General features: G+C 43.8%; 2 protein-coding genes across 5 annotated transcripts in view; one reads left to right on the forward strand and one right to left on the reverse strand.

The window, feature by feature from the left end:
* Nucleotides 1–25,964, reverse strand: part of MCF2L2 (MCF.2 cell line derived transforming sequence-like 2) — a 253,611-nt gene that overhangs the window by 57,714 nt on the left and 169,933 nt on the right. The window lies entirely within an intron of this gene.
* The window catches only part of B3GNT5 (UDP-GlcNAc:betaGal beta-1,3-N-acetylglucosaminyltransferase 5), a 20,465-nt gene continuing 12,716 nt past the window's right edge, over nt 18,216–25,964 (forward strand). The window contains exon 1 of one of the 2 annotated variants that reach the window (XM_058427095.1): nt 18,216–18,714. The gene's annotated coding sequence lies outside the window, so the exon portion shown is untranslated. Of the gene's footprint in view, nt 18,715–21,013; nt 21,375–25,964 lie in introns of those variants that run through there. The other variant, XM_032171723.2, reaches the window with a different exon arrangement.

The following is a 25,964-nucleotide window of genomic DNA, read 5'->3' on the forward strand; positions in this document are numbered from 1 at the left end:
TGTATGTAGAAATATATGTAAAATTGTATATGCTCAGTAAATTTATGCAAAGAAACTTAATACATTGTTAAAAGTGATTGCTTTTGGGGATTGGTACTGAAAGCTAAAGTATGGGAAAGGAGAATTTCTACATCTTACTCTATACCCTTCTATAATCTTTTTTTAAATAAAACATTTACTGCTTTTATAATGGAAAAATGGGGTTTACATAATATTTTAAAATGAATGTTACTGGAGGTAATGATAAGTAAACCCTATTTGATAGATATAAATAAATAACACAATTCACATATTTTACGGGTCATTATTCTTTCTTATAATCATTTTTGTGTCTATTTATAAATACTTGTTATAAGACAAGACTGATAAACAAGATGTACCACAGAGGATGTAATTTCCAGAAGTCTAAAACTCCCAAAAAGTTACTTTAACATCATACTTTACTAAGTCACTGAGAAAGAGGTTCCTATGCCTTTTATAAATCACCCTGAAACAACGACGGTTTCTATGTCAGAAGGAAGTACAGGCCTCAATACCAATATGTTTCTATGAGCCATAGCATCAAGTGGGACCACAGCAACAGTTAAGCATTCATGGAAAACCTGAGTACAATCAGCCTCTTATGCCTTCATGAAGCATTGGGCTTAAGCAACTTGGCAAGTTGGCTTCAGGATGCATTGATGATTAAAGGAAGTCAGAAGGCAGAAATAACCAGGAGGTGGGCAGAAGTCAAGGTTATATCCAAAAATGCTCTATGAACTTAAGAGACTCTTAGGAGCTTTTAGGACTCTAATACAGGAAAATATTCACATCGCTGAAGGAAAAGAAATCCCTTGGTCATATTCTGGATTATAGTTTGGAAAAAAGTCTAGAAATCTCATCCAACTGCTTCATTTTACCTGTTGGAGTGCAGCAGATAAAATGCCAAGGATAGGAATTCCACTGAAGAATGGAGGCAAATCAATATTCATTCCAATACATTCAAATTAATATATGACTTAAAAAGAGCCCTCACACCACTGTTAGGCCTGTTTTTCCTTTCTTCTCTTGTTTTCCTTTCAAATACCTTTATAAAATAGGAGAAAATGTATGACTCTTACTGATGATTCCCTGCTTTATTATTCTAAAGCAAGCTTGTCCAACCTGCGGCCTGTGGCCCAACACAAATTTGTAAACTTTCTTAAAACGTTATGAGATTTTTTTTGCAATTTTTTTTTTTTTTTTTTTTTAGCTCATCAGCTATCGTTAGCGTTAATGTATTTTTTGTTTTGTTTTGTTTTGAGACGGAGTCTTGCTTTGTTGCCAGGCTGGAGTGCAGTGGTGCAGTCTCGGCTCACTGCCACCTCTGCCTCCCAGGTTCAAGCAATTCCCCTGCCTCAGACTCCTGAGTAGCTGGGACTTACAGGCGTGTGCCACCATGCCCAGCTAACTTTCTGTATTTTTGTAGAGATGGGGTTTTACCATGTTGGCCAGGATGGTCTTGATCTCCTGACCTCGTGATCCGCCCTCCTTGGTCTCCCAAAGTGCTGGGATTACAGGCGTGAGCCACCTCGCCCGGCCAGTGTTAATGTATTTTATGTGTGGCCCAAGACAATTCTTCTTCTTCCAATGTGGCCCAGGAAAGCCAAAAGATTGGACACCCCTGTTCCAAAGCATGTAACTTATTCACAGAAAAGACTCTCGGCCGGGCGCGGTGGCTCATGCACTTTGGGAGGCTGAGGCGGGCGGATCACGAGGTCAGGAGATGGAGATCATCCTGGCTAACACGGTGAAACCCCGTCTCTACTAAAAATACAAAAAATTAGCCGGGCGTGGTGGCAGGCGCCTGTAGTCCCAGCTACTCGGGAGGCTGAAGCAGGAGAATGGCGTGGACTCGGGAGGTAGAGCTTGCAGTGAGCCGAGATCACGCCACTGCACTCCAGCCTGGGCAACAGAGAGAGACTCCGTCTCAAAAAAAAAAAAGACTCTCAAGGATTTACCATCTAAAATCATCAAGTGTATATCCTGCAGATGAACAACAGAAAACACTGGGAGTATTCAAGTAATTAAAAAAACCTTTCAGCATCAACAGCAATTTCTGTCCTGATGGCAATCTACTCAGAGCTAGAGGACTGCACTTAGGATACCAAAGGGAGCTGGATGCAAGAGCAGCCTGCACTAATGTACTCTGCGTTAGTTTACATCCGGGCACTTGGTTTTACATTTCTAAATAGACGCCGCCCTTAGCTGATTAAAGGGGAAATGGAGGCATAATGTGTTTTAAAGGGATGTTTCTTCTCTGAAGCCATATTTCAGGGTAGCATGAAAACAGAGCTTTGGATATCTGGTTCCATTCTACATGACACCTCATGCTTGTTTCAAAAGACACCACAACCAAGGGGCAGGAATGAAAGGAATATGCTCAAAAAAAAAAAAAAAAAAAATGCAATCCTCTCCAGCAAGAGAGATCTTTAAAGTAGATGTATGTTAGGGTTTCCTGGTAAGTTTCTTCTTTGTTCATGTGCCCTCCTCTGCTCCTGCTTTGAACTACTGCTCCTGTTACCCCCTGTTTCTCAGTTCTCCAATAGAAGAGTATCCTTTGGGGATCCAGTCTGCCAGAGGTCTATTTTTGCTCATTATTGTCAACACAATTTGCCATCAAGAGTTTTCACTTACTCCTGCTATCCTGTCATTACATTATGCATGTCAGAAAGCATTACATATTTTTACATTTTAAGAACCTGAACTCAGATTTCCAGGCTTCTGTCCTTCCTGTCTCATGCTGTTGACTCTCCCACATCTTTGTCTTCCTCCTAGACCTTTGGTCATTCTTGAGCCCACATTGCCAATGGGCTATATCATTTTCACCTGGATGCCTCCCAGACACCTCAGTCACATCAAGTTGAAATAGAACTAATCAGACAGAAGTAGCATGTGTATCAGTGGAACTGACATTTTTCTAGGGTCCCTGAAACACAGGTGTTGTTTCAAACTCCCCCCTCCAACATCCCTTATATTCTCTCTGTCATCCAGGCTCCTTATATCATCTTTCAGCATGCTTCCTGGGTGACTATGGACTCTCCCCTTCTGGTGACACCCCGCAGAGCAAGCTTTCAATTCCTGTCATTTAAACACTTTAGTGCACTCATAGAAGCTCACTCTTCTGAGATTTCTCTTCCACCAGTCTATTTTGCAGACCACCAGGCTATGCACTTCCAAAAGCTCCTTTGAGATGGAGTTTCACTCTTGTTGCCCAGGCTGGAGTGCAATGGCATGATCTCGGCTCACTGCAACTGCCACCTCTTAGGTTCAAACAGTTCTTGTGCCTCAGCCTCCCCAGTAGCTGGGGTTAAAGGTGCCTGCCACCATACCCAGCTAAATTTTGTATTTCTAGTAGAGATGGGGTTTTACCATGTTGGCCAGGCTGGTCTCGAACTCTTGACCTCAGGTGATCTGCCACCTAGGTCTCCCAAAGTGCTGGGATTACAGGTGTGAGAAACCGCGCCCAGTGCCCCAAAGCTCCATTTTTATCCTGTCATCATTCTCTCTTCAAGAACTTGCCCACAGCTGCCAGAGTTCCTTCTAGGAGTTTAAGACTCTCTGTTCATGGGATAAGAATCTTCTTAAGGAGCTTGCTTTAAAGGTAAAACCAGATTTACACAACCAGATTTACACATCAGAATGGGGAGAGGTGGGTGGGAGCTAAGATGGAATCTGGAATTTTCACAAGCACCCTGGATGATTCTACTGCAGATGGTCTCCTATTCAACTCAATAGCACTCATCTGACCCACTCCTTTTAGATCCCACTTTTGTTAAGCCAGTGTTAACACTATTTTCCACTTTCTTTCAAGTTCTAATCATCCTTAAAAACTCCAGCAGCTTCAGTTGAAATCAGTACCACACTCTCGCCCTTGTTTCCCACCCAAAAACTATTGCATTAATTGACCAGACATGTATTCATGCCCTACTATGAGCCTGGCTCCATGACAGGCACTTGGGACAGAGAAATGTACCATAATCCTGACCTTAATAAATTCAGTGGCGATTCCTCAGGGATCTAGAACTAGAAATACCATTTGACCCAGCCATCCCATTACTGGGTATATACCCAAAGGAGTATAAATCATGCTGCTATAAAGACACATGCACACGTATGTTTATTGCGGCACTATTCACAATAGCAAAGACTTGGAACCAACCCAAATGTCCAACAACAATAGACTGGATTAAGAAAATGTGGCACATATACACCATGGAATACTATGCAGCCATAAAAAATGATGAGTTCGTGTCCTTTGTAGGGACATGGATGAAACTGGAAAACATCATTCTCAGTAAACTATCGCAAGGACAAAAAACCAAACACCGCATGTTCTCACTCATAGGTGGGAATTGAACAATGAGAACTCATGGACACAGGAAGGGGAACATCACATTCCGGGTACTGTTGTGGGGTGGGGGGTGGGGGGGGCGGGGACAGCATTAGGAGATATACCTAATGCTAAATGACGAGCTAATGGGTGCAGGAAATCAACATGGCACATGGATACATATGTAACAAACCTACACATTGTGCACATGTACCCTAAAACCTAAAGTATAATAAAAAAATTAATTAATTAATTAAAATGGAAAAATCCAAAAAAAAAAAAAACAAACAAACAAAAAATAAATTCAGAGTCTAATGGAAGAGATAAAAAAAAATCAATGATTCCAATGAGTGTGATAAGGTAACGGTAGTCAGAAAAGTCAGGTGCAGAGGAGGGGCAACTAATTAAACCAGGGGTTGGGGGAGACACTGCCAACTCTGTGTTGAGTGAAGTTTAAGCAGAGGTTTTTTCTTTAAGTAAAAAATCAGTTTTTTAAAATAAAAAGTTTTTTAAAAAGTAAGTGGGAATAGAAGAAGGAGGTTTGTCCCTAAGGGGAACAGTGTGGAGGAGGAAAGGAGGTAGAAGTGTATGTTGTTCTGTGTACTGGCAAATTCTTTGGTGGGTGATGTGATTTGGCTCTGTGTCCCCACCCAAATCTCACCTTGAATTGTAATAATCCCCATATGTCATGGGAGGGACCCAGTGGAAAGTAATTGAATCATGAGGGCAGGTTTTTCCTGTGCTGTTCTCATGATAGTGAATAAGTCTCAGGAGAGCTGATGATTTTATAAAGGGCAGTTCCCTGGCACATGCTCTCTTGCCTGCCACCATGTAAGACATGCTTTTGCTCCTCCTTTGCCTCCCACCATGATTGTGAGGCCTCCCCAGCCATGAACTGTGAGTCCATTAAACCTCTTTCCTTTATAAATTACCCAGTCTCAGGTATGTCTTTATTAGGAGCATGACAATAGACTAATACAGTAAATTGGTACTGGTAGAGTGAGGTGCTGCAGTATCTGAAAATGTGGAAGCAACTTTGGAACTGGGTAACAGGCAGAGGTTGAAACAGTTTGGAGGGCTCAGAAGACAGGAAGATGTGGTAAAGTTTGGAACTTCCTAGAGACTTGTTGAATGGCTTTGACCAAAATGCTGATAGTGATATGGGCAATAAAGTCCAGGCTGAGGTGGTCTCAGATAGAGATGAGGAACTTGTTGGGAACTGGAGCAAAGGAGACTCTTGCTATGTTTTAGCAAAGAGCCTGGCAGCATTTTGCCCCTGCCCTAGAGATCTGTGGAAATTTGAACTTGAGAGAGATGATTCAGGGCACCTGGCAGAAGGCATTTCTAAGCAGCAAAGCATTCAAGATGTCACTTGAGTGCTGTTAAAAGCATTCAGTTTTATGTATTCACAAAGATATGGTTTGGAATTGGAACTTATGCTCAAAAGGGAAGAAGAGCATAAAAGTTCAGAAAATTGGCAGCCTGATGATGCGACAGAAAAGAAAAACCCATTTTCTGAGGAGAATCTCAAGCCTGCTGCAGACATTTGCATTAAGTAAGATGGAGCCAAATGTTAATCACCAAGACAACGGGGAAAATATCTTCAGGGCATATCAAGGACCTTTGTGGCAACCCCTCCCATCACAGGCTCAGGCCTAAGAGGAAAAAGTGGTTTTGTGGGCCCAGCCCAGGGACCCCTGCTCTATGCAGTCTAGGGACTTGGTGCCCTGCATCCCAGTTGCTCCAGCCATGGCTGAAAGGGGCCAAGGTACAGCTCAGGCCATTGGTTCAGAGATGCAAGCCTCAAGCCTTGGTGGCTTACACGTAGTGTTGGGCCTGTGGGTTCACAGAAGTCAAGAATTGAGGTGGATGTACAGAAATGCCTGGATGTCCAGGCAGAAGTTTGCTGCAGGGGTGGGGCGCTCATGGAGAATCTCTGCTAGGGGAGTATGGGAGGGAAATGTGGGGCTGGAGTCCCCACACAGAGTGCCCACTGGGACATTGCCTGGTGGAGCTGTGAGAAGAGGGACACCATCCTCCAGACTCCAGAATGGTGGATCTACCAATAGCTTGCACCTTGTGCTTGGAAAAGCTGCAGACACTCAACGCCCACCCATCAGAGCAACCACGAGGGGGGCTGTACCCTGCAAAGCCACAGGGGCAGAGTTGCCCAAGGCTGTGGTGGGAACCCACCTCTTGAATCAGCATACCTGGATATGAGACATGGAGTCAAAGGAGATCATTTTGGAACTTTAAGGTTTAATGACTGCTTTATTGGATTTCAGACTTGCATAAGGCTGATAGCCCCTTTGTTTTGGACAATTTCTCCCATGTGGAACAGGTATTTTTACCCAATGTCTATACCCCCATTTTATCTGGGAAATAGCTAACTTGCTTTTGATTTTACAGGCTCATAGGTGGAAGGGACTTGCCTTGTTTCAGATAAGATTTTGAACTGTGGACTTTTGAGTTAATGCTGAAATGAGTTAAGTCTTTGGGGGACTGTTGGGAAGGCATGATTTGTTTTGAAATGTGAGGACATGAGATTTGGGAGGGGCCAGGGGTGAAATGATATGGTTTTTCTGTGTCTCCAGCTTCATCAGGAACCTCCCACACTCCCCATTCTAAGTTGCATGGTCCCATTCTTTTCCAATCAATGTCCTCATTTTAACAGTAGACACCTGGTGAGGCTGTGCATGCACCTTTCATTGCAGGTCAGCCACTCCCATGATAAGAACTTGTATCTGATTTTCCACAATTTCAGCTCTTTCTCTACAAGAGATAAGACTCTCACTCTGGACAATCTTAGAAGATTTGAGGCTCCGTGTATGCTTCTGGAGCCAGGAGTTAGCATCCCTAAGTTCATCGTTTTCTTCCATCAGTTTGTCCAGTGAACTTAGGAGCAACCAACCAACTTTGTTATATTCTTTGGTCCTCTATATATGGTCAAAGGTATTATGTATAGAGTCATTAAACTCCTTGCCTCTCATGAGTGGTGAATCAGGAGTACTGAATGCATTTCTTTTGCATAACTCTTTGAACAGTTTGTGCCAAGGACTATCAGTGTTCTCCACACAATTAGAAGTAGAGTCCTTAGCATTTTGGGGTCTAATCATATTAAGCAACCAACTCCAGAAACCCCAAAACCAACTAAAGAAATCCATCCTTCTGTAATCCCAGCACTTTGGGAGGCTGAGGCGGGCGGATCACGAGGTCAGGAGATTGAGACCACAGTGAAACCCCATCTCTACTAAAAATACAAAAAATTAGCCAGGCATGGTGGTGGGCACGTGTAGTCCCAGCTACTCAGGAGGCTGAGGCAGGAGAATGGCATGAACCCAGGAGGCGGAGCTTGCAGTGAGCTGAGATTGCGCCACTGCACTCCAGCCCGGGTGACAGAGTGAGACTCCATCTCAAAAAAAAAGAAAAAAAAGAAATCCATCCTTAAAATTCTGTTCCTCTAGAACCATTCCCAGTACCAAAATCTGATCAAAAAAAAAAAAAAAAAAAGCAGGCAGAGGAAAGTGGAAGGACTAGATCTTTCTCCAGTACTGGATGCTTCCTGCCCTGGAACATCAGACTCCAAGTTCTTCAGCTTTTGGACTCTTGGACTTACAACAGTTATTTGCCAGGGGCTCTCTGGCACTTGGCCACAGACTGCAGGCTGCACTATCAGCTTCCCTATTTTTGAGGGTTTGGGACTCAGACTGGCTTCCTGGCTCCTCAGCTTGCAGATGCCTATTGTGGGACGTGGCATCTTGTGATTGTGTGAGTCAACTCTCCTAATAAACTCCCCTTCATATATTCATCTATCCTATTAGTTCTGTACCTTTAGGGGACACTGACTAATGCAGTGGGGTTAAGCCAATCGTCTAGTAGGTTCATAAAATGCTACAAGCAGATATAAACTTAAAGACGATCCAGCTCATCTCTTCATTTTACAGATGTAAAAACAGAAGTAGAAATAGAATTGGAACCCCAGTTTCTTGAAACCCAGTGTTTGCATAATACCATGCTAATTTCATTCTAATTTGTGTTTTATTTAATAATCAGGAAACAGTTCAAATAGAGGCCCAGGGCTCTGAAACAACTTGCCCAAGGTCTATGGCTTTTGCAAAGCAAGTACTGTTTCTGCTACTTTACCTAGTTGCTCTTGGCCTATGTTTGGGGTGCATCTAAAGACCTGTTTGCTGATTATTAAATAAAACACAAATTAGAATGAAATTAGCATGGTGTTATAAAAACACAGGGTTTCAAGAAACTGGGGTTCCAATTCTATTTCTACCTCTAGGATACAGGGTAAGTCACTTCCTTTCTCAGATTCTGTTTCTTTGGGATTAGATAAACTTGACTTTCCCTCTTGGCCCCCATACATCCTTCTATAAATATGTTATCATTTCTAATAGACTGATGTAATCTTTTGTCTAATGGCCCCTGCTTTTCACAATAAATGAAATAAAGGTCACGAGACTTTTATTCATTTGCAACCCTGATTAACTAACAGTTAATGTGTAACTGGAGTGCCACATAGAAACAGAAAAGAGAAGGGGAATGGATTGGGTTGGAGAAGGTGAAGTCTGACCTATCCTCTCCAAGAGGTACAGGGTTTATTCAGGAAGACAGGAGTGCCAGGAGGAGTAAACTCTAGCAGGGGCTGGAGTCATGGCCACACACAGGGCCTTACAGGATCCAAGCTGCCGGAGCAGAGTTTGGATGGGGGCTGGGAGGCTGGGGGAGCTAGCTGAGGAGATGGTTGTCATGCCAGGCCATGAGTGTGGACGAGTGCTGGCCAGGGGAGGTATAGGAGATTGATGGGGCCACGGCAAGCAGGGCAGATACCCTTCCAGGAACCTGTTTCATTAAACACAGAACACAGTCCTGAGGGCTCGGTCTCAGGAAAACATGGTCTTAAGTTTTACATCCGTCTTCTGTTTTGATTAGGTGTTCCCTAATTATAAAATAAATTCCTAGAACTGTTAATGGTAACAACACAAAGCACTATAGACCCATACGAGGATCATACTGAAACCAATGACATTTAAGAATAAAAGATCTGATTAATATGAACACTTCCCTGGTTCCTAGGAGGATAACAGTTGAGTTTTGCTCAGGTGATCTGCCTTCTCTTCCTTCTTCTCTGCTTTGTATCTCAGTTTCTATATTTTGTCTTATATTAATAGGATTTGGTCTCATTACCCTGATGATTTTATAGTAAACTACCTCAAATTCTTTTTGGAAGAAGATGGGATGTAAATTATTATTAAAGTTTATCTGAATAGATGTTCTTCAATATCACACAATAAATAATGACAATGTAACTTTGTGCATATAGCAGTTTAAGAGATTGATCATAACACAGTCCTATTAATCTTAATTCAAGTTAATAATGCTTACATTTGTATGGCATTTTAGGTATTATAAAGTTTTTTTTAATTGTGGTAAGATATGCATAAAATTTACTATTTAAACCTTTTTTAAGTGTATAGTTCAGTAGTGTTAAGTACATTCACAGTGTTGTGTAACCATCACCGCTACCCATTTCCAGACTTTTTCATTATCCCAAACTGAATCTCTGTACCTATTAAACATGACCTCATTCTCCACCTCCCCACAGCTCCTGGGAACCTCTATTCTACTTTCTGTATGAATTTTCCTATTCTAGGTGTCTCATATAAGTAGAATCATACAATATTCATCCTTTGGTGTCTGGCTTATTTCACATAGCGTAATGCTTTCAAGGTTCATCCATGTTGTAGAATTTATCAGAATTTGATTCGTTTTTAAGGCTGAGTATCTTCCATTCTATGTGTCTACCACATTTTGTTTATCCATTCTTCTGTTGACGAACACCTGGGTTGTTTTCACCTTTTGGCTATTGTAAATAATGCTGCTATGAACATTGATGTGCAAGTACCTGTTTGAGTCTCTGCTTTCGATTTTGAGCATATACCTACCTAGAAGTGGGATTGCTGGATCATAGGATCATTCTATTTTTAACTTTTTTGAGGAATTGCCATACCACCTGCTACAGCAGCCGCACCTTTTATATTGCCAACAGTGCACAAAGGTTCTAATTTCTCCACTTTCTGGTCAACATTTAGATTATCATTCTTTCTTTAAAAAAAAAATAGCTAACCCAATGGGCATGAAGTAAGGTTGTTTTTGTTTTTTGTTTTTAGTGTGTGCATTATCTTACTTGATCTATTAAATCCCTAACAAGAGCTCTTCTAGAGCAGATGTCCTGTCTTATTCATCCTTGGCCCCAGTGCCTTGCAAGCAAGTGAATTCTCAATAAGCGTTAATTGAATGGATGGTTGATAGATTTATAGGATGCATGCCAATTCTGTGGACAAGAGTAGGTACTAATTGTTATCTTCATTTCACAGAAGAGCAAGTCAGGGCTCCGAGCACTAAGTGACTTGGCTGAGGTCAAACTGCCTGCAAGTTTTATCTAATAGTGACAGGGGAACTGACGTGTCGAGCATGAATGTCAGTCCATTGAAACAGTGCCACTTTTCTGACTCTGCTCCTTAAGAGACAGGGCCTGTACAGGAAGGACACAGAGAAGCAGGTTACAGAAAAAGGGCTGGCTCAGACCATTATCCATGTATGCCTGGGATTTGAGGAATGTGGCTGAAATCTCAACACTGGTTCAGAAGCACATCTGCAATCAAATATAACAAGACATGGTATGAGAGATGTCTGGCATACCAAGGAGATCCCTAGAATACAGCTGATAGGAAAACCTCATTACTTCAATTCCCAAGAAAGAGTACTACTGGTAGTAATCCCAACAGGAGTATCCAAGTAACTCAGTAATCTTCAGTAAAGAAAAGAAATTGTGAAACAATTATAGTCAGTCCTCCGTCTCTGTAGGTTCCACATCTGTGGATTCAAGGCACTTCATATTGAAAATATTAATAAATAAATAATAACAATATAACAATTAAAATAATGCAAATTTTAAAAGCAATACAGTATAACAACTATTTACATAGTATTTATATTGTATTAGGTATTATAAGTAATTCAGAGATTATTTAAAGTATATGGGAGAGTGTGCATAGGTTATATGCAAATACTACACCATTTTACATAAGAGACTTGGGCATCTGTGGACTTTGTTATCTACAAGCATCCTGGAACCAATTCCCCATGGATACCAAGAGTCAACTGTACCAAGAGCTTCTACCTCATGAAAACAAAAGGAAATCTATTGCAAAAAGGAAATTCCCAAAGATAAAAAGCATGTCTATGAAATAGTGAAAGAGCTGAAAACGTTGAGAAGACACACACTGCTTTCCCTGCCCTGTGCCCCTTGCAGATCTATTTGCATCTTTATCTACCAGCAGATATTCTATTATTCTAATAGATCCCTATTTTTCCCAAGAGAGCTATTTATTTATTAAGTATAATGCAAACACCTCTCTCAGAGATGTTGCTCTCTCTTCCTAGGGTTCCTTAGCCCTAAATCTGCAGAGCCAATTAGGTATTAATATTGGGCTTTACAACTTTGGACCTTCAGACCACTAAGACTGATTCATGAAATGTATATGGTTGCAGATCACATGAATTTATCATAGACTTTTGAATTGGCTTTTTAGAAGTACTGCTATAAGGAGAATCTCAGCATAGCAAGTTTTATCTAATAGTCTACTTGGATTAAAGAGTATTCAATGTAAACCCTAGGAAGATTTTTAACTGCCTTTTGGAAATTGGTTGAGTGGGTTTTGAACCACGTACTCTCTGTAAAGCAGGAAATTAGCACTTGCTAATTACTAAGTATTTAAAAATGAGGAATAGAAAATTACATTTTAGACCTGGTGTAGTGGCTCACACCTGTAATCCTAACACTTTGGTAGGCAGAGGCTGGTGGATCGCTTGAGCCCAGGAGTTCAAGACCAGCCTGGGCAACATAGTGAGCAATTCCATTTCTACTAAAAATAAAAAAATATATATTTGGGCGTGATGGTGTGCACCCGTAGTCCCCACTACTCAGGAGGCCGAGGCAGGAAGATTGCTTGAGCCTAGAAGGTCAAGCCTGCAGTGAGCCGTGACCGGCCATTGTATTCCAGCCTGAGCAACACAGCGAGACCTTGTCTAAAAAAAAATGTATATTTTTTAAAAAAGAAAATTACATTTTAGTTGTTCCTTAAATATCAGTACAACCAAACCTAATTGCAAAATTCCCAACACAAATGATCGCCTCTGGGCCAGCCATGTAGCCCCTATCTTGTTGTCAGTAACCATTTCCAGGGGCTGTAATTGTCTTCCTTCTCCCTGTACCACCCCATCACAGGACACAAATTGTTTTGCTTAGTTTAGATAGCTCTGACTAGACTAAGTGCCAATTGTCTTTTAAAATATGTGTTAATCAGCACTCAAGATTGTTCCTACAAAAATGTCACTCCCTCACTCAATTTGCATGTGCCCTCCTGAGTAGGAGAGAAAGAGCTGAGTTCGAGGCAGCCCTCTGGGACCTGCACAGAACCCTGTATGCTTCCGGGAGTGTGGAGTGTGTGTCTGATCTGCTGGTGGGAAAAGGAGAAGAAATGCTGAGAGACTCACTGCCAGGGGCTGGTATCAGGCCATTTTCACAGGGGCTGTTGGAGGGTTGACAGCACAGCTCTACTGGACCAGGAAGGGTCCCAGCCAGCAGGGCCTGTCCCTCCGAGACTGTCCCTGTCCCTGTCAGGCCCCACTGAGTGTTAGATGGCACATAAGAGATTTCCTTATGTGTTGGTGTGAAGGAGATGATCAGTTCCAGGAGGCCTCTCCCGCGTGCAGAGTAGAAGAAAATGGAAGAAACCGGGTTCTCAGAGTGGCCTGCGGGTGAGTGCCTCCTTGTGCTGTCACTTCCCTTCATCTTCCAGTTCTGGGTGTACCTAGTATGGTTTCATCAAACTGCCGAGGCCCTGGAATTGAGGGAGGATGCTGAAGGGTTCCAGGCCGCGGAAGCAGTAGCAGGAGCTGCAGGAAAGAGCTAGTGTGTCTCCAGCGTCAGCTTTTGGGCCTTGGTGGCATCAAAGGAGAAGTACACAGGGCCACTGTACTACGGATGGGATTCTTGGAACAAAAGTTTGAACAATTGATGAGTGTGGAAGTGCTATGCAAAAATTCAGTTCAACCTGCAGTTACCAGGCATTCATTCTGTGACAGGCATTATTGTGAGGGTGGCAAGGAGATGGGGGGTCTTTGAGGGACTCAGAGAAGAGCAGGGCATGGTGTTCACCCACAAGAGATCTGAAGACTTTCAAAGTAGTTGGGAAAACAGATATACAACTTTTTTCCCCTCCCCACAGCTAGTTGAGGCAAAAAACATATAACTTATACAGTGACAAAATACCACTGACTGTTACTGACACATAACACCCTGGGCTGGGTCACTGGTGAGAAGAAGGAGGATTCTGGCTTTTGGGGCATTCAAGTCCTGTCCATTAGCCATTTCCCAATCCCATATTTATACATCCCATTTTAGACATATTAAGCTGAAGACGATGTGACATACCTAAGACACTTAAGGTTGAAACTGAGAATCTGGGCTAGAACTATAAATCAGGATGGGCTGGGAGCAGTGGCTCACGCCTGTAGTCCCAGCACTTTGGGAGGCCGAGGCGGGCGGATCACTTGAAGTCAGGAGTTCAAGACCAGCCTGGCCAACATGGTGAAACCCCATCTCTACCAAAAATATAAAAAATTAGCCAGGTGTGGTGGCGTACGACTGTAATCCCAGCTACTCGGGAGGCTGAGGCAGGAGAGTCACTTGAACCCCGGAGGCAGAGGTTGCAGTGAACCGAGATCGTGCCATTGTACTCCAGCCTGGGTGACAGAGTGAGACTTCGTTTCAAAAAAAGAAAAAAAAAAAAAGAACGAAATGTAAGTCAAGATTAAAGACAATGGGTGAGATCAGCAAGGAGCATGTGTGCAGAGAAAAGAACACCAAGGAGGGCTGCGTGTGGTGGGAGGTGGCCGGTAGACAGAGAAAGAGGCGGCAGAGCCAAGGAGATAGGGCGTTGTCTGAATGGTGATGCTGTATCAACAGATATGAAATTCCCAGAGGTGTGAAACACAGCAGATCCTTTACAGCACGACGATAGGACACAGCATGAGCCTACCTCTGCCAGGTGACAGGATCTTTCTGTAACCTGTGATGGGCTTGAGGACACCGACCATTCATCTGCCCCATTGGGATAGCCCAGGCTCTGAGCTCAGCACTCCACCCATCATTGAGATTGCACTAATCCTCACCCACCCTTGCAGGCAGGTATTACTGTGGGCACAGAGAAGTTTGGTAACTTGCCAGAGATCCTGTGTAGGAAGCCAGGTCAGGATCCAACCGGAGTCTCTCTAACAGCCCAGGCCTAGAATGAACACTGGCCTGCTTCAGAATACATGGCCCCTGATGTGTTTGAATTCACAGATTCACAGGACAGGTTCCCTATAGGGCCTGTGAGGAAATCTGGTCTAACAGAATCCAGAAAGACAAATTTCGCTAAACAGGTCAAGCCTGACACTGTGCTGCTACGCTTCAGCTGTGTTAAGCCACTCGGTTATCAGACCTGCTTCTCCTTTCATGATTTTAGTAACACGGGCCTCTTCCTTGGGCCCCTGTTGCTCCCACCATCTCCCAGGTTCTCTTGTACTCAGGGTTTACTCTTCCCTCCCCACTACTAATGATGCATGTGCATCATTAGTGATCATCTCTCCTAAATCTGCTACTCTGCTACTCCTCTGCTCTTTCTGTGCCTTATCTATCCCTGCCAAGTCTAACATGCAGATTTTGGTCATTCCAAAGTCATGTATAGATCTAATCACAGGGCTCTCTGCTTACCAGCTGCTACTTGGATAAGGAAAGCATGCCAACACGGTCCTCCTTCTTCACGCTGGCCAAATCAGCATTATTATTATTACCTAAGTTTATTTCTAACAGATCTCAATATCTTCATGCACTCCCTCTTGATAAAAGTAACTGAGCATAGCACCATCAATACCATCAAATCTGTCATTCTCTTCCCCTCTCTCTGGGTGGGACAGGAAGCCAGGCTGCTCTAGGAAATCTTCCCAAACAAGCAAAGGGGACTTCCCTGTCCCCTCGCATGTGTGACCTGAGCTTGTGTGGATCCCAGAGTGGGCATTCTGGACTACTTGACCTTGCCCATCTCTCCTTCACACCCTCTCATCTCTCCCTCCTACCACCAAAAAACTTGCATCGTATCTCCAATCTCCAGACATACTTTTGAAACCATTTATCTATCTGGTGTGTTTATCTGTATCTAGTATGATGTGAATATGTGATTTGTATGTGTGTCTACCACTATTTCGGTCAGTTTGTATTTCTCGTGGGTACAGTTCTATGTGCTCATGTATGTGGAACATATGTATACTGACACATGGACCTAGCTCCAAATGATCTGAAAGGAATATAATTGTAATTGAATATTTGTACAGATGTACGACATACACATGTGATGGCTGGGGGAAATGCATGTGGGATTTCAGTTAGCATTTTATTAGAGAAGGTATGTGATTAGTGCTGTATTAACAATGAATCAGCTTATTTGTGGGTCACTGTCAGTGACTTCTTTGCAAATCACATATGTAAATATTTCTGTCTGTGGTCTGATGTACATGCAGTGCCACAGTCTAGGAGATGCTGGGCCATGCCCTGTGTAGGTAGCATATGAAAAGAACTGCATGATTTAAAAGACGCTGACCGGCGTAAGGAAAGCAATTAAAAAACTTCCTAAAAATCTAGTTTGAATCAACAAGTACAATGTTTACAGTTTTCATTTTGTGTGTGTGTGTTTTCTTTTAGAGACGGGGTCTTGCTATGTTGGCCAGCCTGGTCTCTAACTTCTGGGATCAAGCAATCCTCCCGCAGCTCAGCCTCCCAAAGTGCTGGGATTACAGGAGTGAGCCACCGTGCCTGCTGGCCCCACTGTTTTAAACCCTGATTTGACAATCATACATTTAACTCATTATCTGTCTTGTTCCTTTTACAACAAACTCAAAGCTTTTATTTTACTAAAGTATTTGGGTTAATCTTTTGCTTTTCTGTCATGTTCTGAAATATGTACAATAACAGAATCGCTCAAAATATTATCTCCGTTAAATGTTTTGTGACTTTAGGGAGAGGTCTAACAACATGTGGGGAACAAGAAATCGAGCGCATACAGGATTCATTTATAATCTCTCTCGTTGGGTAGAAGTCCGCATCTCTCGATATGGTCTGGTTACCTGCATGAAGTATTCTAAAGGAGGAAAATAGCTCAAAGAGGACATTCATGTGCACTCTGGCTTCCAGTTGGCCATCTGAGTAAGTGATCGCAATTAACTGAAGAGCGGCAGGGAAACACTTCCTGGAATTCTCATCTACGGACAAAAACACACTGGGGCGGGGCCCATCACCTTCACCTACGCGCCGGGAGGGTGGCGGCCTGGCGGGCGGGGCCGGGCTCGGGCCGTGACGCCGAGAGGTGCGGGGCGCGCGGCTGGAAGCCTCGCGCCCCCTCCCGGGCCCGCCCGCATCCCGCCCGCATCCCGCCGGGGAAGTGAGCCCAGTCCAGCGCTGCCTGTCCAGTCCTCGCCCAAGATTTAGAGCCCGCAAGTTTTGTTCTTGAGACCAGCGACTTTCGCTCCGATGAGGGAAGGAAAGCCGACCTCCGATTTGGACGTTTAAAGAGCTGGGCTTGGACTTGAGTTTCGCTCGAAACTGCCCTTGAAATGAAGCTGGACTTGGAGGTAAAGTTACTGGGAAGCTGGCCTGGGGCGGGGTTTCCCCCTCCTCTCGTATTTTAGAAACGGACGGCGACAGTGCAGCCCTAGTTTGCTGTAAGTTTCCTTCCTTTGTTACTGAGGCCCCCAGAGCTCCAGGCATAAGTGGTGTGACCAGAAACCTTTTAACAAGACCCGCCTGAGCCTGCCTTAGAGCTCCCGCTCGGAAAGGAAAAGACCATCCTAATCCGCGGCGCTGCAGAACCGGTGTCCCGTGTGGGAGGAACCGCGGCGTGCCCTGGGCGCAGGGCCCGCGAGGCCAGCACAGTCCGCCTCTTGGCGGAGCGCCCTGGGCCGGTGGTTCCGCGCGGAGTTAGTCTGTGGTCAGTTACGTGGTGAAAACACGGCTGTGCCGCGGCCGCATCTTTCCGCGGGCCGAGGCCTCTCTGGGTGGGAATGTTGGCTTCCTTTCCGGATCGCTAAATGGGGAAAGTTCTGGCCGCTCGGCGGGATACGTCTCCAGGCCACGGATGGTTCGTTCTCCGTGCCGCGGCCCCGAGCTGGGCTCCCTGGGTCTCCCGCGCGGGCTCCAGGCACTGGGGGCTGCGGGCCGCCCCCTCCGCCCCGCCCCCGCCCCGCCGCGCCTCCTCTGCCGAGCGGCTCGCGGTCTCCGGCGCGGGAGGTTCCGAGTCTGCCCACTCCGGGCCGAGCGAGGTCTCCGGAGGGGAAGAGTGGCGAGGAGGTGAGGGCACGCTGGCCCTCGCCCGGCGGGTGGCGCCAGGACTTCAGGTGGGAACGCGCGCTCGGGCCGGGGGCGCGCGGCTGGCGTGGACACCGGCTCGGGGCCCGCCGCCCTGACCCGGACCGCACACGGCCCAGCGCCGGGAAGTCGGGAAACCGGGAAGCCGGGGAGGCCTCTCCCACCGCGGGCCCCGGCAGCCCGCCCTCCGAAAGCGCGGCGGAGAAGGAGGCTCGTCCCCTCCCCGGAGCGCCTTTGTTCCCTCCGGCCTGCCCGCGCGAGTGGCCGGCGGCTGGGACCCAGGCCGGGCCGCCGCCCAGGTGCGGCAGGTAGGCTCGGGGGCCGGGCACCTCCGGTTGGGGCGGCTTCCCGGGGCCGGCGGGTCCCCTCCCTAAGGAGCTCCGGCTTCTCGGTGGCGGGACCGGCCCGCGCGCGGGAGGCAGGAGGCGCGAGGCTAACGCCGCGCCCACCAATTCGGTTGCCGGCCGGGGGCCCCAGGCTTGCGGCCACCCGCCTCCGGCTGGAGGGCTGAATTCGAGTCGAAAGCCCATGTCGGGCTGGAAAGAGGAAACCGCCAGCCTAAGAACGCTTTCGGCGAGTTACTGGCAGGGGAAATGGGGACAGGGAAGTGGGCAGGCGGGGAGACTGGAGCCGCAGATCTCCCTGGCGGGGAGGTCGTGGCCACTCTTTCCTTTGACTCTGCCTCATTTCATTTTGAATCCTGATGCGACAGAGGCAATTGCTTGCTTGGATACCATATAGGTAAAAGTAACAGTTTTCAGCTCGACTCTTGACTACACCCTGTACATTCTTGGCCAGTGTTGGTTTTCTTAGGTTATGGATCATGTTAAAGGGACACCGATGTAGTAACCGCACAGTGGCTGGTGGTGGCCTGAGGCTCGTATTTATGGTAATTATCTGATGAAAGTACGTCCATCAGAATTGGATTTGTTCCTCTGTGCCTTTATTTTGGGAAACCTTGCCTGGTCCCTGTGGGGGATGGGAGAGGAATGTGAAAAGCTGAAGTTGACCCAGAAAAGGATGATTGAAGGTAGTTGTATTAAGTGGTGGCACCGAAATGATCCCACCTTGAACTTTCTGAAGGGGTGATTAGTGATCAGCAGCTGACGTTATAACTTTCTTAAAAGAAATTTATGGTAGATTTTCTATCTGGTCACAAGTGAGGAGGTGAAAGCTGCTTTTTTGGGGCCAACTCTTTGCTTTTAAAGCAAGCTAAATGCAATACCCGAAAGGTTTCCATTCTGTACTTAACCTGCTTGTCCTTCTCACTCTTCCTTCTCCTCCCGCACACGCTCTGAGTATTGACTGAGCACTCTCTGAGGAGGAGGCTGACTCAGGCTGACCCTTCCCGGCCCTGCAAGGCTCTAAGGTAGAACCAGTGTTATCACAGCAAAGGCCCAAGCCAAAGCTCAGAGCAGCTGTTCCTGAGAAAGTGGGAGGTGAGGATAAGTTAGAGATGCTTATAACTGCTCTGCCCAGAGAAAACTCAGAAGGTGCAGAAGAATTTTCAAAATAAAGTGCAGGCCCTATCAAGTAAAAAATGAAACATTGTATTTCATCAAAGTGGTGATAAGTTTTCTCTTTTCATAAAAGACATTCAAATGGTGAGATTGTAAAAAAAAAAAAAAGAAAAGAAAACTTTCTAATTCTCAAAAATAGAACAGCTTGAGTAATAACTCATGGGTTTTGAAATGGGTCATCTTTTAAAATGGGTCACTTTGGCTAGAATCATTGCACTTGGTGACTTTCGCGTTGTAAAGGGTCAAGTTCTTTCTGAGGCCCAATTGCACTAGAGTCTGCATTTCAGGACACAGGAGGTATCAGGAAGAAACTGGGAGAAGTTCAGAAGGAAACTGTCTCTTCTCAGAATAACAAAATGTACTCTATTTAGGGGGAATTTTATATATGCTGAAGTAAATAGATCTCAGCTTTGCATTTTTATAATACATTATGCTTTTTCTGAAATATTTCCATAGCCATTATTTTAATTCATTGTTAGAATAACCTTGTAAGGAGAGGAATTCATTGTATCTGTGTTCCAGAAACTGAGGCACAGTAAATTACAAGAGCTCTGCCCTTTGATATCGAATCTCCGAGCCAGAACAGCGTAAATCTAGAATTACTTTCCTTACAGTATGCAATATCTAATTATTATGTATTAGTTTACATATATGTAGGGGATATAAGAATCTTTATATTTAAAGGATAAGAAACTTGATCAAGTGAGATACGAGATTTGAATAAAAAAGCTATTTTTTAGAAACATTTTAATTCTACAAATTCAGATGCTGGCTTTGATATGTAACTTACTCAGATTTCTCTTCCATAGACGGCTTTAACACTAGAAGCCAGTTCTCTACAAAAGAGAATGTTCTACCAAGTGTGTAGGCAACAAAGCCCAAAAGTTCAGGTTCAAAATACTGTTCCACAGCCTAAGATCCACCTAATATTTCAGATTTGACTCTTTCGCTCCTTTCCTATAACTTATTCTATAACTTTTTCATAGTGCTCTAAGCAAAGTAAGTTCAAGGATGGACTCACCTAAGGTTTCCTTCTCTTACTTTAGAGGACCGTATAATCTTATACCTGTGTCATCCTAATTGAATGTATTTTAAGTGCTTGTGGGAACCATGTTCTTTCCTGTCAAGAATAATGGAAGACCATTATTCCATTAATGGAATAATGGGGAACATGAGAAGGACCATATTCAGTCAATTAGGGATGATACTTCTGCCTCAACATTATTTGCAATGTGTTAAATGGCCCTTAGCCATCAGATCAGTATTTTTTTTTTTTTTTTTTGAGACGGAGTCTCGCTCTGTCGCCCAGGCTGGAGTGCAGTGGCGCAATTTCGGCTCACTGCAAGCTCCGCCTCCCGGGTTCACGCCATTCTCCTGCCTCAGCCTCTCCGAGTAGCTGGGACTACAGGCGCCCGCCACTACGCCCGGCTAATTTTTTTGTATTTTTTAGTAGAGACGGGGTTTCACCGTGGTCTCGATCTCCTGACCTCGTGATCCGCCCGCCTCGGCCTCCCAAAGTGCTGGGATTACAAGCGTGAGCCACCGCGCCCGGCCCAGATCAGTATTTTTAAGAACTCCTACCTAATTAATGCTTTTTGAGAAGAAGCATATTATGAGTATAGCTCAGTATTCTAAAAAGAAAAAAACCTGAAAAAAAAAATCAGCCATCCATTAACTAACCTGTCCTGGTAAAGCTACACGAACAGATTCTAGAGAAAGGAAATTTGCACAGATGGAACATCTAATCTGGACTGACATTGTCAATAAGTTATCTCAAATGATCCTGAGAAAACACTGGTACATGGTTTAGAGACAAGTCGAGTTCATGTGACCAGTAAATGGAGAGGCACAGTATACATCTACTTTTGTTTGCATTTAAACACTCTCGGCTTTTTTACTCTCTTTCACCACCATCAGGTCCAGATTCCAGCTTGCACTGGAATATTTACTGACCCTTTGATAGAAGATCTACACCTGAAACATCTCTGAGTCTTTTTAGCATCCTATCCTGCCCATGGGCTACTACACAGTATGTGATAAGTTAATGTTTGCTGAATTAGTTAAATATATGTATTAACCTACTTTCAGGGCTGCCCGCTGTAATGCCTAGAATAGGGCAGGCACTTAATAAATGAACTTAGACTAAATGTTGATCCACCAAGACAGAAACATGTTGCATATACGTCTTGTTTTACACCATCTTCTACTTTTTGTACCTCTGTGTTATAAACCCTCTATCAAGTGCTGTTTCTAAAGACAATGTCCAGAATGGGACATACGAACTGCCACTGGACAGCAGGCAGACATGGGTTATATCGTCATCCTGTTTCTGAATCCTGGTTTTTCTTATTAGTATTCAACCACAGCTAACCTTTCTGATCTCCTTTTTTCCGTCTTTTCCCTTTACCTTAACTTCTAGCCAAACTAAGTGATTTGACATTTCCCCACTCAAGCCACAACTTTTTCTCTTATGTGCTTAAAAAAAATTCTTGCGTAGTGTCTCTTGGAATGTCTCATTCCCTGCTCCCTCCACTTCACCATTTTTTTTTTTTTTTTTTTTTAGACAGAGTCTTGCTCTGTTGCCAGGCTGGAGTGCAATGGCGCCATGTCGGCTCACTGCAACCTCCGCCTCCTGGGTTCAAGCAATTCTCCTGCTTCAGCCTCCCGAGTAGCTGGGATTACAGGCATGCTCCACCACACCCAGCTAATTTTTGTGTTTTTAGTAGAGATGGGGTTTCACCATGTTAGCCAGGATGGTCTCGATCTCCTGACCTCCTGATCCGCCCACCTCTGCCTCCCAAAGTGCTGGGATTACAGGTGTGAGCCACCGCACCCGGCCCACTTCACCCTTTTAAGCCAGCTGAAATGCTCCTTGCCCTACTCCTCCCTTCTCCTTTTCTTTCTCCCATCCAAGTATTAACCAGGCCCAACCCTGCTTAGCTTCTGAGATCAGCCAGGATCAGGTGCATTCAGGGGGGTATGGCTGTAGACTTCTCTTTCTGAGCTGTGTCTTCCTCCTTTCCTCCCCAAACCCACATTTGAATTCTGTTCTAGCTCCTGCTCATTTGCCACCTCTCCCACAAAGCCTTCCCCAGTTTCCATCTTCTCCCTGCTTCCCTCATCTCAGAGGAAAGCTCTTCATTCACAGAGCACCTGGTTTGGCATCTATAGTTTGTTGTCACTCGGTATCCTTGGGAAATTAGTCCCAGGACACCACCCTCCCCCCCGATATCCATGCATGCTCAAGTCCCTTATATAAAATGGTACAGCATTTATATATAACCTATGCAATATTCCCATGTACTTATTTTTTTATTTTTATGTTTTTAAAGATGGGTCTCACTCTGTTGCCCAGGCTGGAGTGCAGAGGCATGTAGCCTTGAGCTCCTGAGCTCAAATGGTCCTCCTGCCTCCACCTCCCAAGTAGTTGGGATTATAAGTATTATAAGTATGAGCTACCACACCCGGCCCATGTACTTTAAATCATCTCTAGATTACTTATAATACCTAATGCAACGTAAATGCTATGTAAACAATTGTTACACAGTATTGTTGAGTGCATAATGACAAGAAAAAAATGTGCATGTTCAGTACAGACACAACCATACATTTTTTTTTCAAATGTTTTTGATCTGTAGTTGGTTGAATCGGAGGATGCAGAACCCATGAATGTACAGGGCTGACCACATGGGTTTCTAATAACAGATTCGTGGATGAAGCCTACCGAACATAATGCAACATTTCAAATGTATCTTAGTCAGTTTTTCTGGGGCAAAGCCAGCCTAACAAATCTCAAGAATGTTTGAAAAATTCTAGCTTGAGTGAACGTTGTTCTTCTAGTGACTCAAATAAAGCAGTCATTGTGTCTGAGGAGTCCTAGTGGGGTGGCAGGGGTGGGGTTGGGAGTAGTGGCTATTTGTAGCATGTTTTATATCACATTAAAGGGCTGGGTATGCATTTTAGGCAATGCTTTTATTGATAGGAGAACTTGTAGTTTTTATTCATCTACCCTATGATGGATAACTGGTTCACATCTCTTCATCAGGTTTACTTCTTACGTGTCATTTTATGAGCTGACTTTGAATATATCTTCAGACTTTCCCTGCCTTTACACATGAAAACGGTTTTGATACAGCTTTTTCATTAGAGAATGGCAGCTTTTCCAGGCCAGGGTGTCTGTGTCTGACTCCTCACCTTTCATTTTACTCCACCCCACCTCTTTTTATCCCCCTCCTGCGACTTTGGATCTCCATCCTTGGAGTCCCTGAATCCTTTTTGTGGATGAAAGACTACACCCAAAGGACAGAGACTGATGAGGTCACTTCTGCCCACTGTCTAGTACTACTGAGACCGAGAAGAAGAAGGAGGGAAGACTGAAATGGAAGATTTGAAAAAGAGTATGTTAGTAAAGGAAGTAAGAACAGTGCTAACAAAATGCAGCAAAACAGAAATGACGTCACACTTCTGGCAGTGAAGCAAATTCTCATCCATCTTGGGTTGCTTCTCTTGACCCTGCCCACCTGCTCCCCTGCCCTCCCCTCCTGATGAGAACTGCAGGAACACCTGTGCCCATGCCAGGGAGGAAGGGCAGGTGAGGAACACAGGGATGGGGCTGGGACTCACAAGCTGCTCTAAGCTGCCACAGGGTCTGGAATTTGTTGACATTACATGGTTAACTCGGTATCTTGGTGCCTCAGTATCTTCTGCAAAATGTGGAGGGAGATCCTTTCTTCCTCAAAGGTTGCTGTAAGGCTTAAAGAGCTACCATATTTGTAAGGCAGCTGGAACAGGGCCTGGTGTATAGTAGACATAGCCATGGTAGTAACTGTTGCTAGACTGGGTAAAAGGAGAAGTTTCTTAAGTAGGCAAGAAAAAAACTGAGGAGTTATATTTAAAACAGCAAGCACCCGTGTCAGCCCAAACAAGTGTGTTGCAAGAGTGAGCACAGAGGGCCAAGCTCAGAAAAGCGAGTGTTTGACCTCTCTGAGACCTCCTTTATATGTCAGCTTTTTTATTTGTTTCAAATTTTGCATAATCAAACTGGTTACTGGGAATTATTGAGTTCATATAACTTCCCTAAAACCTAAGAATAATCTATAATCCCATGCCACCAGTCCTGTTAATAAAGACTTAGGGTCTGTCTTTACCCATTTGTTCATTTGAAATTCCTGTCTTTACTTCCCCCATAACCAGGAAACAGATCTACACCCATGTTTAACTTATAAAGAGATATAACCGAGTTTACACAGGCGGAGATCTTGTACCTGGATTCACATTGTAGGGTTTATTACCCAACTTCCCCCTCTGTCCCAAAGCCATGATTGCCAAAGTGGAATTTAAAGTCTTTGGACTAACACTGAACCAAGAACTAACTCTATAAATGTATTCTCTGCAGAAGGATAAGAATTCCAAATGGCTTCTAATTTTTGCCCATGGCTTGAAATAAAGTTTCATATAGTTAAAGTCCTAGCACAAAAACACTTGAAGACAGCCATTAGGTAGAATTTTTTTCTTTTTTAGAGGTCTTATATTGGAAATATAACAGTTGTAAAGATATCTAATGTTTCACCTTAAAATGTGAGTTATAAATTCAAATTTCACATTGCCTCCTTCCTCCTTGAGCAAACAGACTAGGCAATTAGTACCAAATAGTAACTAGTTAGATTTCTTAACACCAATTATTGTAAGTAATTAAGAAAAAATCTAGGAATATCAAATTATAGCTTTTCCAGTAAATCTGGGGCTTTTTATTCCTGATCTCTCTCAACAAGGCAGCTTGGCTTCTGAAGATTGGTCCTAGCTATACTTAACAGGAAACAGATGACAAGAAGAAGCCAGGAAAAAAAACTTGGAATGTAGAACAAAATGCAGCATAAAGATGGTACAGAAGATTTTATCTTTCTTTCCTTTAGTTATGTGTGGACAGGAACTAAAAACTCTCCCACATGGAACTTTATTAAGTAATAAAAGTTTAAATGTAAAAGATATAAAGGAATGAGGATATAAAGGAATTTTTTTAAAAACTGTGACTCACTGGAGGAGCCTTATATATTCCTACTTTATAAGCATGTCACTTTTAAAGGGATCATTATAGTTTCATGACTCATGGGGATATTCCAAATATTAAATTGATTTTTTAAATGAAGAAAATTATCAGTTCAGTCTTGTTTTCTATGTAGGTTTCACTACAGTATTTTATTTCCCCAGCAAGGAAAAAACCAGAGCTAGAACAGAATGATTAAATTTCTTAGTTTTCTTCTAATCTGTTAGTCTTTCCATTAAATTATACTGCTTTCTTATATAGAATTTCTGGGTTTGTTCTTGTTTTGGCAACAATTGAAGTAAGAGAGGATGATTTTATGGTGGAGGTTTGATCCCATTCTAGATTGGTGTTTTTCAGCTATGTAGAACACAATCCATTCATGGTTCAGACAACCGTTTTAGGAGGTTTTCATGTCCAGCATTTAAAAAAAAAAGGAATAGAAGTGGGCATTCATATATATATATATATATGTATATATATATATGAATATTTATTAAGTAATAAAAGTTTAAAAGATATAAGGGAATGCGGAATATATATTATGTATATTATATATTTTATATATTATGTATAATA

This window comes from Hylobates moloch, unplaced genomic scaffold (genome assembly GCF_009828535.3).
Source record: "Hylobates moloch isolate HMO894 unplaced genomic scaffold, HMol_V3 SCAFFOLD_13, whole genome shotgun sequence".
Taxonomy (NCBI): domain Eukaryota; kingdom Metazoa; phylum Chordata; class Mammalia; order Primates; family Hylobatidae; genus Hylobates; species Hylobates moloch.